Raw genomic sequence first — 17,736 nt, 5'->3', positions numbered from 1 at the left:
GCTTTCGCGGTTCGAGTTGTGCATCGCCGGAGCTCTGCGGGAAAGAGCGAGAGAAGAGCCGCGAAAGCTCCGAGTGCGGCCAGCTCGCGTGTAGCCGCGAATGTGCGCTGTTCGCCGGTTGCAGGGCGAGTGCCTTCTGCGCGGCTGCTTCCAAGTTGACGGTAACTGCCAGCGTGCTAGCTGTGTAGGACAGTGAAGAGGCTGACGCGTGTGTGTCCGTAGAGCTGCTAGAAAGCGTACGTGACGAGCAGGAAGGGCTTTCAGAGCAGCCGGTTCTCGTCTTGGACAGTCGCCACACATCCGCACTTTTAGTGCCTCAGAACCCCGGACAGCTTGCAAAACACGGCTGTAACTGTCCCAGCGCAAGCTGTTCAGGAAAGCACAGAAACGCGATGTTCGCGTGCTTTTAGCGCTGCTCGCAAGAAGCCTCCGGAGCAGGCACTTCTCGTGCAGCAACAACCGTGCCTGCTACGATCTTTCCTAGCCTCTTTTCCTCCGGGCAGCCGGCTTGAGCTGATGTGAAGTGTTGGTGGGCAAATCATCCAGAGAAGCGTCGCAATGCTTCTGGGCTGTTAGCAAGAGCTTTCCTTGCTGAGCCTTTTCACGTTGGAGATTAGCTGGACATTTGCCGGTTTAGTGCCTTGTTTCTTCTGCGCAGCTTGCACAAAGCTCATTGCGGCTTTCGCGGTTCGAGTTGTGCATCGCCGGAGCTCTGCGGGAAAGAGCGAGAGAAGAGCCGCGAAAGCTCCGAGTGCGGCCAGCTCGCGTGTAGCCGCGAATGTGCGCTGTTCGCCGGTTGCAGGGCGAGTGCCTTCTGCGCGGCTGCTTCCAAGTTGACGGTAAGTGCCAGCGTGCTAGCTGTGTAGGACAGTGAAGAGGCTGACGCGTGTGTGTCCGTAGAGCTGCTAGAAAGCGTACGTGACGAGCAGGAAGGGCTTTCAGAGCAGCCGGTTCTCGTCTTGCACAGTCGCCACACATCCGCACTTTTAGTGCCTCAGAACCCCGGACAGCTTGCAAAACACGGCTGTAACTGTCCCAGCGCAAGCTGTTCAGGAAAGCACAGAAACGCGATGTTCGCGTGCTTTTAGCGCTGCTCGCAAGAAGCCTCCGGAGCAGGCACTTCTCGTGCAGCAACAACCGTGCCTGCTACGATCTTTCCTAGCCTCTTTTCCTCCGGGCAGCCGGCTTGAGCTGATGTGAAGTGTTGGTGGGCAAATCATCCAGAGAAGAGTCGCAATGCTTCTGGGCTGTTAGCAAGAGCTTTCCTTGCTGACCCTTTTCACGTTGGAGATTAGCTGGACATTTGCCGGTTTAGTGCCTTGTTTCTTCTGCGCAGCTTGCACAAAGCTCATTGCGGCTTTCGCGGTTCGAGTTGTGCATCGCCGGAGCTCTGCGGGAAAGAGCGAGAGAAGAGCCGCGAAAGCTCCGAGTGCGGCCAGCTCGCGTGTAGCCGCGAATGTGCGCTGTTCGCCGGTTGCAGGGCGAGTGCCTTCTGCGCGGCTGCTTCCAAGTTGACGGTAACTGCCAGCGTGCTAGCTGTGTAGGACAGTGAAGAGGCTGACGCGTGTGTGTCCGTAGAGCTGCTAGAAAGCGTACGTGACGAGCAGGAAGGGCTTTCAGAGCAGCCGGTTCTCGTCTTGCACAGTCGCCACACATCCGCACTTTTAGTGCCTCAGAACCCCGGACAGCTTGCAAAACACGGCTGTAACTGTCCCAGCGCAAGCTGTTCAGGAAAGCACAGAAACGCGATGTTCGCATGCTTTTAGCGCTGCTCGCAAGAAGCCTCCGGAGCAGGCACTTCTCGTGCAGCAACAACCGTGCCTGCTACGATCTTTCCTAGCCTCTTTTCCTCCGGGCAGCCGGCTTGAGCTGATGTGAAGTGTTGGTGGGCAAATCATCCAGAGAAGCGTCGCAATGCTTCTGGGCTGTTAGCAAGAGCTTTCCTTGCTGAGCCTTTTCACGTTGGAGATTAGCTGGACATTTGCCGGTTTAGTGCCTTGTTTCTTCTGCGCAGCTTGCACAAAGCTCATTGCGGCTTTCGCGGTTCGAGTTGTGCATCGCCGGAGCTCTGCGGGAAAGAGCGAGAGAAGAGCCGCGAAAGCTCCGAGTGCGGCCAGCTCGCGTGTAGCCGCGAATGTGCGCTGTTCGCCGGTTGCAGGGCGACTGCCTTCTGCGCGGCTGCTTCCAAGTTGACGGTAACTGCCAGCGTGCTAGCTGTGTAGGACAGTGAAGAGGCTGACGCGTGTGTGTCCGTAGAGCTGCTAGAAAGCGTACGTGACGAGCAGGAAGGGCTTTCAGAGCAGCCGGTTCTCGTCTTGCACAGTCGCCACACATCCGCACTTTTAGTGCCTCAGAACCCCGGACAGCTTGCAAAACACGGCTGTAACTGTCCCAGCGCAAGCTGTTCAGGAAAGCACAGAAACGCGATGTTCGCGTGCTTTTAGCGCTGCTCGCAAGAAGCCTCCGGAGCAGGCACTTCTCGTGCAGCAACAACCGTGCCTGCTACGATCTTTCCTAGCCTCTTTTCCTCCGGGCAGCCGGCTTGAGCTGATGTGAAGTGTTGGTGGGCAAATCATCCAGAGAAGCGTCGCAATGCTTCTGGGCTGTTAGCAAGAGCTTTCCTTGCTGAGCCTTTTCACGTTGGAGATTAGCTGGACATTTGCCGGTTTAGTGCCTTGTTTCTTCTGCGCAGCTTGCACAAAGCTCATTGCGGCTTTCGCGGTTCGAGTTGTGCATCGCCGGAGCTCTGCGGGAAAGAGCGAGAGAAGAGCCGCGAAAGCTCCGAGCGCGGCCAGCTCGCGTGTAGCCGCGAATGTGCGCTGTTCGCCGGTTGCAGGGCGAGTGCCTTCTGCGCGGCTGCTTCCAAGTTGACGGTAACTGCCAGCGTGCTAGCTGTGTAGGACAGTGAAGAGGCTGACGCGTGTGTGTCCGTAGAGCTGCTAGAAAGCGTACGTGACGAGCAGGAAGGGCTTTCAGAGCAGCCGGTTCTCGTCTTGCACAGTCGCCACACATCCGCACTTTTAGTGCCTCAGAACCCCGGACAGCTTGCAAAACACGGCTGTAACTGTCCCAGCGCAAGCTGTTCAGGAAAGCACAGAAACGCGATGTTCGCGTGCTTTTAGCGCTGCTCGCAAGAAGCCTCCGGAGCAGGCACTTCTCGTGCAGCAACAACCGTGCCTGCTACGATCTTTCCTAGCCTCTTTTCCTCCGGGCAGCCGGCTTGAGCTGATGTGAAGTGTTGGTGGGCAAATCATCCAGAGAAGCGTCGCAATGCTTCTGGGCTGTTAGCAAGAGCTTTCCTTGCTGAGCCTTTTCACGTTGGAGATTAGCTGGACATTTGCCGGTTTAGTGCCTTGTTTCTTCTGCGCAGCTTGCACAAAGCTCATTGCGGCTTTCGCGGTTCGAGTTGTGCATCGCCGGAGCTCTGCGGGAAAGAGCGAGAGAAGAGCCGCGAAAGCTCCGAGCGCGGCCAGCTCGCGTGTAGCCGCGAATGTGCGCTGTTCGCCGGTTGCAGGGCGAGTGCCTTCTGCGCGGCTGCTTCCAAGTTGACGGTAAGTGCCAGCGTGCTAGCTGTGTAGGACAGTGAAGAGGCTGACGCGTGTGTGTCCGTAGAGCTGCTAGAAAGCGTACGTGACGAGCAGGAAGGGCTTTCAGAGCAGCCGGTTCTCGTCTTGCACAGTCGCCACACATCCGCACTTTTAGTGCCTCAGAACCCCGGACAGCTTGCAAAACACGGCTGTAACTGTCCCAGCGCAAGCTGTTCAGGAAAGCACAGAAACGCGATGTTCGCGTGCTTTTAGCGCTGCTCGCAAGAAGCCTCCGGAGCAGGCACTTCTCGTGCAGCAACAACCGTGCCTGCTACGATCTTTCCTAGCCTCTTTTCCTCCGGGCAGCCGGCTTGAGCTGATGTGAAGTGTTGGTGGGCAAATCATCCAGAGAAGCGTCGCAATGCTTCTGGGCTGTTAGCAAGAGCTTTCCTTGCTGAGCCTTTTCACGTTGGAGATTAGCTGGACATTTGCCGGTTTAGTGCCTTGTTTCTTCTGCGCAGCTTGCACAAAGCTCATTGCGGCTTTCGCGGTTCGAGTTGTGCATCGCCGGAGCTCTGCGGGAAAGAGCGAGAGAAGAGCCGCGAAAGCTCCGAGCGCGGCCAGCTCGCGTGTAGCCGCGAATGTGCGCTGTTCGCCGGTTGCAGGGCGAGTGCCTTCTGCGCGGCTGCTTCCAAGTTGACGGTAACTGCCAGCGTGCTAGCTGTGTAGGACAGTGAAGAGGCTGACGCGTGTGTGTCCGTAGAGCTGCTAGAAAGCGTACGTGACGAGCAGGAAGGGCTTTCAGAGCAGCCGGTTCTCGTCTTGCACAGTCGCCACACATCCGCACTTTTAGTGCCTCAGAACCCCGGACAGCTTGCAAAACACGGCTGTAACTGTCCCAGCGCAAGCTGTTCAGGAAAGCACAGAAACGCGATGTTCGCGTGCTTTTAGCGCTGCTCGCAAGAAGCCTCCGGAGCAGGCACTTCTCGTGCAGCAACAACCGTGCCTGCTACGATCTTTCCTAGCCTCTTTTCCTCCGGGCAGCCGGCTTGAGCTGATGTGAAGTGTTGGTGGGCAAATCATCCAGAGAAGCGTCGCAATGCTTCTGGGCTGTTAGCAAGAGCTTTCCTTGCTGAGCCTTTTCACGTTGGAGATTAGCTGGACATTTGCCGGTTTAGTGCCTTGTTTCTTCTGCGCAGCTTGCACAAAGCTCATTGCGGCTTTCGCGGTTCGAGTTGTGCATCGCCGGAGCTCTGCGGGAAAGAGCGAGAGAAGAGCCGCGAAAGCTCCGAGTGCGGCCACCTCGCGTGTAGCCGCGAATGTGCGCTGTTCGCCGGTTGCAGGGCGACTGCCTTCTGCGCGGCTGCTTCCAAGTTGACGGTAACTGCCAGCGTGCTAGCTGTGTAGGACAGTGAAGAGGCTGACGCGTGTGTGTCCGTAGAGCTGCTAGAAAGCGTACGTGACGAGCAGGAAGGGCTTTCAGAGCAGCCGGTTCTCGTCTTGCACAGTCGCCACACATCCGCACTTTTAGTGCCTCAGAACCCCGGACAGCTTGCAAAACACGGCTGTAACTGTCCCAGCGCAAGCTGTTCAGGAAAGCACAGAAACGCGATGTTCGCGTGCTTTTAGCGCTGCTCGCAAGAAGCCTCCGGAGCAGGCACTTCTCGTGCAGCAACAACCGTGCCTGCTACGATCTTTCCTAGCCTCTTTTCCTCCGGGCAGCCGGCTTGAGCTGATGTGAAGTGTTGGTGGGCAAATCATCCAGAGAAGCGTCGCAATGCTTCTGGGCTGTTAGCAAGAGCTTTCCTTGCTGAGCCTTTTCACGTTGGAGATTAGCTGGACATTTGCCGGTTTAGTGCCTTGTTTCTTCTGCGCAGCTTGCACAAAGCTCATTGCGGCTTTCGCGGTTCGAGTTGTGCATCGCCGGAGCTCTGCGGGAAAGAGCGAGAGAAGAGCCGCGAAAGCTCCGAGTGCGGCCACCTCGCGTGTAGCCGCGAATGTGCGCTGTTCGCCGGTTGCAGGGCGAGTGCCTTCTGCGCGGCTGCTTCCAAGTTGACGGTAACTGCCAGCGTGCTAGCTGTGTAGGACAGTGAAGAGGCTGACGCGTGTGTGTCCGTAGAGCTGCTAGAAAGCGTACGTGACGAGCAGGAAGGGCTTTCAGAGCAGCCGGTTCTCGTCTTGCACAGTCGCCACACATCCGCACTTTTAGTGCCTCAGAACCCCGGACAGCTTGCAAAACACGGCTGTAACTGTCCCAGCGCAAGCTGTTCAGGAAAGCACAGAAACGCGATGTTCGCGTGCTTTTAGCGCTGCTCGCAAGAAGCCTCCGGAGCAGGCACTTCTCGTGCAGCAACAACCGTGCCTGCTACGATCTTTCCTAGCCTCTTTTCCTCCGGGCAGCCGGCTTGAGCTGATGTGAAGTGTTGGTGGGCAAATCATCCAGAGAAGCGTCGCAATGCTTCTGGGCTGTTAGCAAGAGCTTTCCTTGCTGAGCCTTTTCACGTTGGAGATTAGCTGGACATTTGCCGGTTTAGTGCCTTGTTTCTTCTGCGCAGCTTGCACAAAGCTCATTGCGGCTTTCGCGGTTCGAGTTGTGCATCGCCGGAGCTCTGCGGGAAAGAGCGAGAGAAGAGCCGCGAAAGCTCCGAGTGCGGCCAGCTCGCGTGTAGCCGCGAATGTGCGCTGTTCGCCGGTTGCAGGGCGACTGCCTTCTGCGCGGCTGCTTCCAAGTTGACGGTAAGTGCCAGCGTGCTAGCTGTGTAGGACAGTGAAGAGGCTGACGCGTGTGTGTCCGTAGAGCTGCTAGAAAGCGTACGTGACGAGCAGGAAGGGCTTTCAGAGCAGCCGGTTCTCGTCTTGCACAGTCGCCACACATCCGCACTTTTAGTGCCTCAGAACCCCGGACAGCTTGCAAAACACGGCTGTAACTGTCCCAGCGCAAGCTGTTCAGGAAAGCACAGAAACGCGATGTTCGCGTGCTTTTAGCGCTGCTCGCAAGAAGCCTCCGGAGCAGGCACTTCTCGTGCAGCAACAACCGTGCCTGCTACGATCTTTCCTAGCCTCTTTTCCTCCGGGCAGCCGGCTTGAGCTGATGTGAAGTGTTGGTGGGCAAATCATCCAGAGAAGCGTCGCAATGCTTCTGGGCTGTTAGCAAGAGCTTTCCTTGCTGAGCCTTTTCACGTTGGAGATTAGCTGGACATTTGCCGGTTTAGTGCCTTGTTTCTTCTGCGCAGCTTGCACAAAGCTCATTGCGGCTTTCGCGGTTCGAGTTGTGCATCGCCGGAGCTCTGCGGGAAAGAGCGAGAGAAGAGCCGCGAAAGCTCCGAGCGCGGCCAGCTCGCGTGTAGCCGCGAATGTGCGCTGTTCGCCGGTTGCAGGGCGAGTGCCTTCTGCGCGGCTGCTTCCAAGTTGACGGTAACTGCCAGCGTGCTAGCTGTGTAGGACAGTGAAGAGGCTGACGCGTGTGTGTCCGTAGAGCTGCTAGAAAGCGTACGTGACGAGCAGGAAGGGCTTTCAGAGCAGCCGGTTCTCGTCTTGCACAGTCGCCACACATCCGCACTTTTAGTGCCTCAGAACCCCGGACAGCTTGCAAAACACGGCTGTAACTGTCCCAGCGCAAGCTGTTCAGGAAAGCACAGAAACGCGATGTTCGCGTGCTTTTAGCGCTGCTCGCAAGAAGCCTCCGGAGCAGGCACTTCTCGTGCAGCAACAACCGTGCCTGCTACGATCTTTCCTAGCCTCTTTTCCTCCGGGCAGCCGGCTTGAGCTGATGTGAAGTGTTGGTGGGCAAATCATCCAGAGAAGCGTCGCAATGCTTCTGGGCTGTTAGCAAGAGCTTTCCTTGCTGAGCCTTTTCACGTTGGAGATTAGCTGGACATTTGCCGGTTTAGTGCCTTGTTTCTTCTGCGCAGCTTGCACAAAGCTCATTGCGGCTTTCGCGGTTCGAGTTGTGCATCGCCGGAGCTCTGCGGGAAAGAGCGAGAGAAGAGCCGCGAAAGCTCCGAGCGCGGCCAGCTCGCGTGTAGCCGCGAATGTGCGCTGTTCGCCGGTTGCAGGGCGAGTGCCTTCTGCGCGGCTGCTTCCAAGTTGACGGTAAGTGCCAGCGTGCTAGCTGTGTAGGACAGTGAAGAGGCTGACGCGTGTGTGTCCGTAGAGCTGCTAGAAAGCGTACGTGACGAGCAGGAAGGGCTTTCAGAGCAGCCGGTTCTCGTCTTGCACAGTCGCCACACATCCGCACTTTTAGTGCCTCAGAACCCCGGACAGCTTGCAAAACACGGCTGTAACTGTCCCAGCGCAAGCTGTTCAGGAAAGCACAGAAACGCGATGTTCGCGTGCTTTTAGCGCTGCTCGCAAGAAGCCTCCGGAGCAGGCACTTCTCGTGCAGCAACAACCGTGCCTGCTACGATCTTTCCTAGCCTCTTTTCCTCCGGGCAGCCGGCTTGAGCTGATGTGAAGTGTTGGTGGGCAAATCATCCAGAGAAGCGTCGCAATGCTTCTGGGCTGTTAGCAAGAGCTTTCCTTGCTGAGCCTTTTCACGTTGGAGATTAGCTGGACATTTGCCGGTTTAGTGCCTTGTTTCTTCTGCGCAGCTTGCACAAAGCTCATTGCGGCTTTCGCGGTTCGAGTTGTGCATCGCCGGAGCTCTGCGGGAAAGAGCGAGAGAAGAGCCGTGAAAGCTCCGAGTGCGGCCAGCTCGCGTGTAGCCGCGAATGTGCGCTGTTCGCCGGTTGCAGGGCGAGTGCCTTCTGCGCGGCTGCTTCCAAGTTGACGGTAACTGCCAGCGTGCTAGCTGTGTAGGACAGTGAAGAGGCTGACGCGTGTGTGTCCGTAGAGCTGCTAGAAAGCGTACGTGACGAGCAGGAAGGGCTTTCAGAGCAGCCGGTTCTCGTCTTGCACAGTCGCCACACATCCGCACTTTTAGTGCCTCAGAACCCCGGACAGCTTGCAAAACACGGCTGTAACTGTCCCAGCGCAAGCTGTTCAGGAAAGCACAGAAACGCGATGTTCGCGTGCTTTTAGCGCTGCTCGCAAGAAGCCTCCGGAGCAGGCACTTCTCGTGCAGCAACAACCGTGCCTGCTACGATCTTTCCTAGCCTCTTTTCCTCCGGGCAGCCGGCTTGAGCTGATGTGAAGTGTTGGTGGGCAAATCATCCAGAGAAGCGTCGCAATGCTTCTGGGCTGTTAGCAAGAGCTTTCCTTGCTGAGCCTTTTCACGTTGGAGATTAGCTGGACATTTGCCGGTTTAGTGCCTTGTTTCTTCTGCGCAGCTTGCACAAAGCTCATTGCGGCTTTCGCGGTTCGAGTTGTGCATCGCCGGAGCTCTGCGGGAAAGAGCGAGAGAAGAGCCGCGAAAGCTCCGAGTGCGGCCAGCTCGCGTGTAGCCGCGAATGTGCGCTGTTCGCCGGTTGCAGGGCGAGTGCCTTCTGCGCGGCTGCTTCCAAGTTGACGGTAAGTGCCAGCGTGCTAGCTGTGTAGGACAGTGAAGAGGCTGACGCGTGTGTGTCCGTAGAGCTGCTAGAAAGCGTACGTGACGAGCAGGAAGGGCTTTCAGAGCAGCCGGTTCTCGTCTTGCACAGTCGCCACACATCCGCACTTTTAGTGCCTCAGAACCCCGGACAGCTTGCAAAACACGGCTGTAACTGTCCCAGCGCAAGCTGTTCAGGAAAGCACAGAAACGCGATGTTCGCGTGCTTTTAGCGCTGCTCGCAAGAAGCCTCCGGAGCAGGCACTTCTCGTGCAGCAACAACCGTGCCTGCTACGATCTTTCCTAGCCTCTTTTCCTCCGGGCAGCCGGCTTGAGCTGATGTGAAGTGTTGGTGGGCAAATCATCCAGAGAAGCGTCGCAATGCTTCTGGGCTGTTAGCAAGAGCTTTCCTTGCTGAGCCTTTTCACGTTGGAGATTAGCTGGACATTTGCCGGTTTAGTGCCTTGTTTCTTCTGCGCAGCTTGCACAAAGCTCATTGCGGCTTTCGCGGTTCGAGTTGTGCATCGCCGGAGCTCTGCGGGAAAGAGCGAGAGAAGAGCCGCGAAAGCTCCGAGTGCGGCCAGCTCGCGTGTAGCCGCGAATGTGCGCTGTTCGCCGGTTGCAGGGCGACTGCCTTCTGCGCGGCTGCTTCCAAGTTGACGGTAAGTGCCAGCGTGCTAGCTGTGTAGGACAGTGAAGAGGCTGACGCGTGTGTGTCCGTAGAGCTGCTAGAAAGCGTACGTGACGAGCAGGAAGGGCTTTCAGAGCAGCCGGTTCTCGTCTTGCACAGTCGCCACACATCCGCACTTTTAGTGCCTCAGAACCCCGGACAGCTTGCAAAACACGGCTGTAACTGTCCCAGCGCAAGCTGTTCAGGAAAGCACAGAAACGCGATGTTCGCGTGCTTTTAGCGCTGCTCGCAAGAAGCCTCCGGAGCAGGCACTTCTCGTGCAGCAACAACCGTGCCTGCTACGATCTTTCCTAGCCTCTTTTCCTCCGGGCAGCCGGCTTGAGCTGATGTGAAGTGTTGGTGGGCAAATCATCCAGAGAAGCGTCGCAATGCTTCTGGGCTGTTAGCAAGAGCTTTCCTTGCTGAGCCTTTTCACGTTGGAGATTAGCTGGACATTTGCCGGTTTAGTGCCTTGTTTCTTCTGCGCAGCTTGCACAAAGCTCATTGCGGCTTTCGCGGTTCGAGTTGTGCATCGCCGGAGCTCTGCGGGAAAGAGCGAGAGAAGAGCCGCGAAAGCTCCGAGCGCGGCCAGCTCGCGTGTAGCCGCGAATGTGCGCTGTTCGCCGGTTGCAGGGCGAGTGCCTTCTGCGCGGCTGCTTCCAAGTTGACGGTAACTGCCAGCGTGCTAGCTGTGTAGGACAGTGAAGAGGCTGACGCGTGTGTGTCCGTAGAGCTGCTAGAAAGCGTACGTGACGAGCAGGAAGGGCTTTCAGAGCAGCCGGTTCTCGTCTTGCACAGTCGCCACACATCCGCACTTTTAGTGCCTCAGAACCCCGGACAGCTTGCAAAACACGGCTGTAACTGTCCCAGCGCAAGCTGTTCAGGAAAGCACAGAAACGCGATGTTCGCGTGCTTTTAGCGCTGCTCGCAAGAAGCCTCCGGAGCAGGCACTTCTCGTGCAGCAACAACCGTGCCTGCTACGATCTTTCCTAGCCTCTTTTCCTCCGGGCAGCCGGCTTGAGCTGATGTGAAGTGTTGGTGGGCAAATCATCCAGAGAAGCGTCGCAATGCTTCTGGGCTGTTAGCAAGAGCTTTCCTTGCTGAGCCTTTTCACGTTGGAGATTAGCTGGACATTTGCCGGTTTAGTGCCTTGTTTCTTCTGCGCAGCTTGCACAAAGCTCATTGCGGCTTTCGCGGTTCGAGTTGTGCATCGCCGGAGCTCTGCGGGAAAGAGCGAGAGAAGAGCCGCGAAAGCTCCGAGCGCGGCCAGCTCGCGTGTAGCCGCGAATGTGCGCTGTTCGCCGGTTGCAGGGCGAGTGCCTTCTGCGCGGCTGCTTCCAAGTTGACGGTAACTGCCAGCGTGCTAGCTGTGTAGGACAGTGAAGAGGCTGACGCGTGTGTGTCCGTAGAGCTGCTAGAAAGCGTACGTGACGAGCAGGAAGGGCTTTCAGAGCAGCCGGTTCTCGTCTTGCACAGTCGCCACACATCCGCACTTTTAGTGCCTCAGAACCCCGGACAGCTTGCAAAACACGGCTGTAACTGTCCCAGCGCAAGCTGTTCAGGAAAGCACAGAAACGCGATGTTCGCGTGCTTTTAGCGCTGCTCGCAAGAAGCCTCCGGAGCAGGCACTTCTCGTGCAGCAACAACCGTGCCTGCTACGATCTTTCCTAGCCTCTTTTCCTCCGGGCAGCCGGCTTGAGCTGATGTGAAGTGTTGGTGGGCAAATCATCCAGAGAAGCGTCGCAATGCTTCTGGGCTGTTAGCAAGAGCTTTCCTTGCTGACCCTTTTCACGTTGGAGATTAGCTGGACATTTGCCGGTTTAGTGCCTTGTTTCTTCTGCGCAGCTTGCACAAAGCTCATTGCGGCTTTCGCGGTTCGAGTTGTGCATCGCCGGAGCTCTGCGGGAAAGAGCGAGAGAAGAGCCGCGAAAGCTCCGAGCGCGGCCAGCTCGCGTGTAGCCGCGAATGTGCGCTGTTCGCCGGTTGCAGGGCGAGTGCCTTCTGCGCGGCTGCTTCCAAGTTGACGGTAACTGCCAGCGTGCTAGCTGTGTAGGACAGTGAAGAGGCTGACGCGTGTGTGTCCGTAGAGCTGCTAGAAAGCGTACGTGACGAGCAGGAAGGGCTTTCAGAGCAGCCGGTTCTCGTCTTGCACAGTCGCCACACATCCGCACTTTTAGTGCCTCAGAACCCCGGACAGCTTGCAAAACACGGCTGTAACTGTCCCAGCGCAAGCTGTTCAGGAAAGCACAGAAACGCGATGTTCGCGTGCTTTTAGCGCTGCTCGCAAGAAGCCTCCGGAGCAGGCACTTCTCGTGCAGCAACAACCGTGCCTGCTACGATCTTTCCTAGCCTGTTTTCCTCCGGGCAGCCGGCTTGAGCTGATGTGAAGTGTTGGTGGGCAAATCATCCAGAGAAGCGTCGCAATGCTTCTGGGCTGTTAGCAAGAGCTTTCCTTGCTGACCCTTTTCACGTTGGAGATTAGCTGGACATTTGCCGGTTTAGTGCCTTGTTTCTTCTGCGCAGCTTGCACAAAGCTCATTGCGGCTTTCGCGGTTCGAGTTGTGCATCGCCGGAGCTCTGCGGGAAAGAGCGAGAGAAGAGCCGCGAAAGCTCCGAGTGCGGCCAGCTCGCGTGTAGCCGCGAATGTGCGCTGTTCGCCGGTTGCAGGGCGACTGCCTTCTGCGCGGCTGCTTCCAAGTTGACGGTAAGTGCCAGCGTGCTAGCTGTGTAGGACAGTGAAGAGGCTGACGCGTGTGTGTCCGTAGAGCTGCTAGAAAGCGTACGTGACGAGCAGGAAGGGCTTTCAGAGCAGCCGGTTCTCGTCTTGCACAGTCGCCACACATCCGCACTTTTAGTGCCTCAGAACCCCGGACAGCTTGCAAAACACGGCTGTAACTGTCCCAGCGCAAGCTGTTCAGGAAAGCACAGAAACGCGATGTTCGCGTGCTTTTAGCGCTGCTCGCAAGAAGCCTCCGGAGCAGGCACTTCTCGTGCAGCAACAACCGTGCCTGCTACGATCTTTCCTAGCCTCTTTTCCTCCGGGCAGCCGGCTTGAGCTGATGTGAAGTGTTGGTGGGCAAATCATCCAGAGAAGCGTCGCAATGCTTCTGGGCTGTTAGCAAGAGCTTTCCTTGCTGAGCCTTTTCACGTTGGAGATTAGCTGGACATTTGCCGGTTTAGTGCCTTGTTTCTTCTGCGCAGCTTGCACAAAGCTCATTGCGGCTTTCGCGGTTCGAGTTGTGCATCGCCGGAGCTCTGCGGGAAAGAGCGAGAGAAGAGCCGCGAAAGCTCCGAGTGCGGCCACCTCGCGTGTAGCCGCGAATGTGCGCTGTTCGCCGGTTGCAGGGCGAGTGCCTTCTGCGCGGCTGCTTCCAAGTTGACGGTAACTGCCAGCGTGCTAGCTGTGTAGGACAGTGAAGAGGCTGACGCGTGTGTGTCCGTAGAGCTGCTAGAAAGCGTACGTGACGAGCAGGAAGGGCTTTCAGAGCAGCCGGTTCTCGTCTTGCACAGTCGCCACACATCCGCACTTTTAGTGCCTCAGAACCCCGGACAGCTTGCAAAACACGGCTGTAACTGTCCCAGCGCAAGCTGTTCAGGAAAGCACAGAAACGCGATGTTCGCGTGCTTTTAGCGCTGCTCGCAAGAAGCCTCCGGAGCAGGCACTTCTCGTGCAGCAACAACCGTGCCTGCTACGATCTTTCCTAGCCTCTTTTCCTCCGGGCAGCCGGCTTGAGCTGATGTGAAGTGTTGGTGGGCAAATCATCCAGAGAAGCGTCGCAATGCTTCTGGGCTGTTAGCAAGAGCTTTCCTTGCTGACCCTTTTCACGTTGGAGATTAGCTGGACATTTGCCGGTTTAGTGCCTTGTTTCTTCTGCGCAGCTTGCACAAAGCTCATTGCGGCTTTCGCGGTTCGAGTTGTGCATCGCCGGAGCTCTGCGGGAAAGAGCGAGAGAAGAGCCGCGAAAGCTCCGAGCGCGGCCAGCTCGCGTGTAGCCGCGAATGTGCGCTGTTCGCCGGTTGCAGGGCGAGTGCCTTCTGCGCGGCTGCTTCCAAGTTGACGGTAACTGCCAGCGTGCTAGCTGTGTAGGACAGTGAAGAGGCTGACGCGTGTGTGTCCGTAGAGCTGCTAGAAAGCGTACGTGACGAGCAGGAAGGGCTTTCAGAGCAGCCGGTTCTCGTCTTGCACAGTCGCCACACATCCGCACTTTTAGTGCCTCAGAACCCCGGACAGCTTGCAAAACACGGCTGTAACTGTCCCAGCGCAAGCTGTTCAGGAAAGCACAGAAACGCGATGTTCGCGTGCTTTTAGCGCTGCTCGCAAGAAGCCTCCGGAGCAGGCACTTCTCGTGCAGCAACAACCGTGCCTGCTACGATCTTTCCTAGCCTCTTTTCCTCCGGGCAGCCGGCTTGAGCTGATGTGAAGTGTTGGTGGGCAAATCATCCAGAGAAGCGTCGCAATGCTTCTGGGCTGTTAGCAAGAGCTTTCCTTGCTGAGCCTTTTCACGTTGGAGATTAGCTGGACATTTGCCGGTTTAGTGCCTTGTTTCTTCTGCGCAGCTTGCACAAAGCTCATTGCGGCTTTCGCGGTTCGAGTTGTGCATCGCCGGAGCTCTGCGGGAAAGAGCGAGAGAAGAGCCGCGAAAGCTCCGAGTGCGGCCAGCTCGCGTGTAGCCGCGAATGTGCGCTGTTCGCCGGTTGCAGGGCGAGTGCCTTCTGCGCGGCTGCTTCCAAGTTGACGGTAAGTGCCAGCGTGCTAGCTGTGTAGGACAGTGAAGAGGCTGACGCGTGTGTGTCCGTAGAGCTGCTAGAAAGCGTACGTGACGAGCAGGAAGGGCTTTCAGAGCAGCCGGTTCTCGTCTTGCACAGTCGCCACACATCCGCACTTTTAGTGCCTCAGAACCCCGGACAGCTTGCAAAACACGGCTGTAACTGTCCCAGCGCAAGCTGTTCAGGAAAGCACAGAAACGCGATGTTCGCATGCTTTTAGCGCTGCTCGCAAGAAGCCTCCGGAGCAGGCACTTCTCGTGCAGCAACAACCGTGCCTGCTACGATCTTTCCTAGCCTCTTTTCCTCCGGGCAGCCGGCTTGAGCTGATGTGAAGTGTTGGTGGGCAAATCATCCAGAGAAGCGTCGCAATGCTTCTGGGCTGTTAGCAAGAGCTTTCCTTGCTGAGCCTTTTCACGTTGGAGATTAGCTGGACATTTGCCGGTTTAGTGCCTTGTTTCTTCTGCGCAGCTTGCACAAAGCTCATTGCGGCTTTCGCGGTTCGAGTTGTGCATCGCCGGAGCTCTGCGGGAAAGAGCGAGAGAAGAGCCGCGAAAGCTCCGAGTGCGGCCAGCTCGCGTGTAGCCGCGAATGTGCGCTGTTCGCCGGTTGCAGGGCGAGTGCCTTCTGCGCGGCTGCTTCCAAGTTGACGGTAACTGCCAGCGTGCTAGCTGTGTAGGACAGTGAAGAGGCTGACGCGTGTGTGTCCGTAGAGCTGCTAGAAAGCGTACGTGAAGAGCAGGAAGGGCTTTCAGAGCAGCCGGTTCTCGTCTTGGACAGTCGCCACACATCCGCACTTTTAGTGCCTCAGAACCCCGGACAGCTTGCAAAACACGGCTGTAACTGTCCCAGCGCAAGCTGTTCAGGAAAGCACAGAAATGCGATGTTCGCGTGCTTTTAGCGCTGCTCACAAGAAGCCTCCGGAGCAGGCACTTCTCGTGCGGCAACAACTATGCCTTCTACGATCTTTCCTAGCCTCTTTTCGTCCGGGCAGTCGGCTTTAGCTGATGTGAAGTGTTGGTGGGCAAATCATCCAGAGAAGAGTCGCAATGCTTCTGGGCTGTTAGCAAGAGCTTTCCTTGCTGACCCTTTTCACGTTGGAGATTAGCTGGACATTTGCCGGTTTAGTGCCTTGTTTCTTCTGCGCAGCTTGCACAAAGCTCATTGCGGCTTTCGCGGTTCGAGTTGTGCATCGCCGGAGCTCTGCGGGAAAGAGCGAGAGAAGAGCCGCGAAAGCTCCGAGTGCGGCCAGCTCGCGTGTAGCCGCGAATGTGCGCTGTTCGCCGGTTGCAGGGCGACTGCCTTCTGCGCGGCTGCTTCCAAGTTGACGGTAACTGCCAGCGTGCTAGCTGTGTCGGACAGTGAAGAGGCTGACGCGTGTGTGTCCGTAGAGCTGCTAGAAAGCGTACGTGACGAGCAGGAAGGGCTTTCAGAGCAGCCGGTTCTCGTCTTGGACAGTCGCCACACATCCGCACTTTTAGTGCCTCAGAACCCCGGACAGCTTGCAAAACACGGCTGTAACTGTCCCAGCGCAAGCTGTTCAGGAAAGCACAGAAACGCGATGTTCGCGTGCTTTTAGCGCTGCTCGCAAGAAGCCTCCGGAGCAGGCACTTCTCGTGCAGCAACAACCGTGCCTGCTACGATCTTTCCTAGCCTCTTTTCCTCCGGGCAGCCGGCTTGAGCTGATGTGAAGTGTTGGTGGGCAAATCATCCAGAGAAGCGTCGCAATGCTTCTGGGCTGTTAGCAAGAGCTTTCCTTGCTGAGCCTTTTCACGTTGGAGATTAGCTGGACATTTGCCGGTTTAGTGCCTTGTTTCTTCTGCGCAGCTTGCACAAAGCTCATTGCGGCTTTCGCGGTTCGAGTTGTGCATCGCCGGAGCTCTGCGAGAAAGAGCGAGAGAAGAGCCGCGAAAGCTCCGAGTGCGGCCAGCTCGCGTGTAGCCGCGAATGTGCGCTGTTCGCCGGTTGCAGGGCGACTGCCTTCTGCGCGGCTGCTTCCAAGTTGACGGTAACTGCCAGCGTGCTAGCTGTGTCGGACAGTGAAGAGGCTGACGCGTGTGTGTCCGTAGAGCTGCTAGAAAGCGTACGTGAAGAGCAGGAAGGGCTTTCAGAGCAGCCGGTTCTCGTCTTGCACAGTCGCCACACATCCGCACTTTTAGTGCCTCAGAACCCCGGACAGCTTGCAAAACACGGCTGTAACTGTCCCAGCGCAAGCTGTTCAGGAAAGCACAGAAACGCGATGTTCGCGTGCTTTTAGCGCTGCTCGCAAGAAGCCTCCGGAGCAGGCACTTCTCGTGCAGCAACAACCGTGCCTGCTACGATCTTTCCTAGCCTCTTTTCCTCCGGGCAGCCGGCTTGAGCTGATGTGAAGTGTTGGTGGGCAAATCATCCAGAGAAGCGTCGCAATGCTTCTGGGCTGTTAGCAAGAGCTTTCCTTGCTGAGCCTTTTCACGTTGGAGATTAGCTGGACATTTGCCGGTTTAGTGCCTTGTTTCTTCTGCGCAGCTTGCACAAAGCTCATTGCGGCTTTCGCGGTTCGAGTTGTGCATCGCCGGAGCTCTGCGGGAAAGAGCGAGAGAAGAGCCGCGAAAGCTCCGAGTGCGGCCAGCTCGCGTGTAGCCGCGAATGTGCGCTGTTCGCCGGTTGCAGGGCGAGTGCCTTCTGCGCGGCTGCTTCCAAGTTGACGGTAACTGCCAGCGTGCTAGCTGTGTAGGACAGTGAAGAGGCTGACGCGTGTGTGTCCGTAGAGCTGCTAGAAAGCGTACGTGACGAGCAGGAAGGGCTTTCAGAGCAGCCGGTTCTCGTCTTGGACAGTCGCCACACATCCGCACTTTTAGTGCCTCAGAACCCCGGACAGCTTGCAAAACACGGCTGTAACTGTCCCAGCGCAAGCTGTTCAGGAAAGCACAGAAACGCGATGTTCGCGTGCTTTTAGCGCTGCTCGCAAGAAGCCTCCGGAGCAGGCACTTCTCGTGCAGCAACAACCGTGCCTGCTACGATCTTTCCTAGCCTCTTTTCCTCCGGGCAGCCGGCTTGAGCTGATGTGAAGTGTTGGTGGGCAAATCATCCAGAGAAGCGTCGCAATGCTTCTGGGCTGTTAGCAAGAGCTTTCCTTGCTGAGCCTTTTCACGTTGGAGATTAGCTGGACATTTGCCGGTTTAGTGCCTTGTTTCTTCTGCGCAGCTTGCACAAAGCTCATTGCGGCTTTCGCGGTTCGAGTTGTGCATCGCCGGAGCTCTGCGGGAAAGAGCGAGAGAAGAGCCGCGAAAGCTCCGAGTGCGGCCAGCTCGCGTGTAGCCGCGAATGTGCGC

The sequence above is a fragment of the Chlamydotis macqueenii genome, unplaced genomic scaffold (genome assembly GCF_036417535.1).
Source record: "Chlamydotis macqueenii isolate bChlMac1 unplaced genomic scaffold, bChlMac1.mat HAP1_SCAFFOLD_58, whole genome shotgun sequence".
Classification (NCBI taxonomy): Eukaryota; Metazoa; Chordata; class Aves; order Otidiformes; family Otididae; genus Chlamydotis; species Chlamydotis macqueenii.
This window is presented reverse-complemented; position numbering follows the sequence as displayed.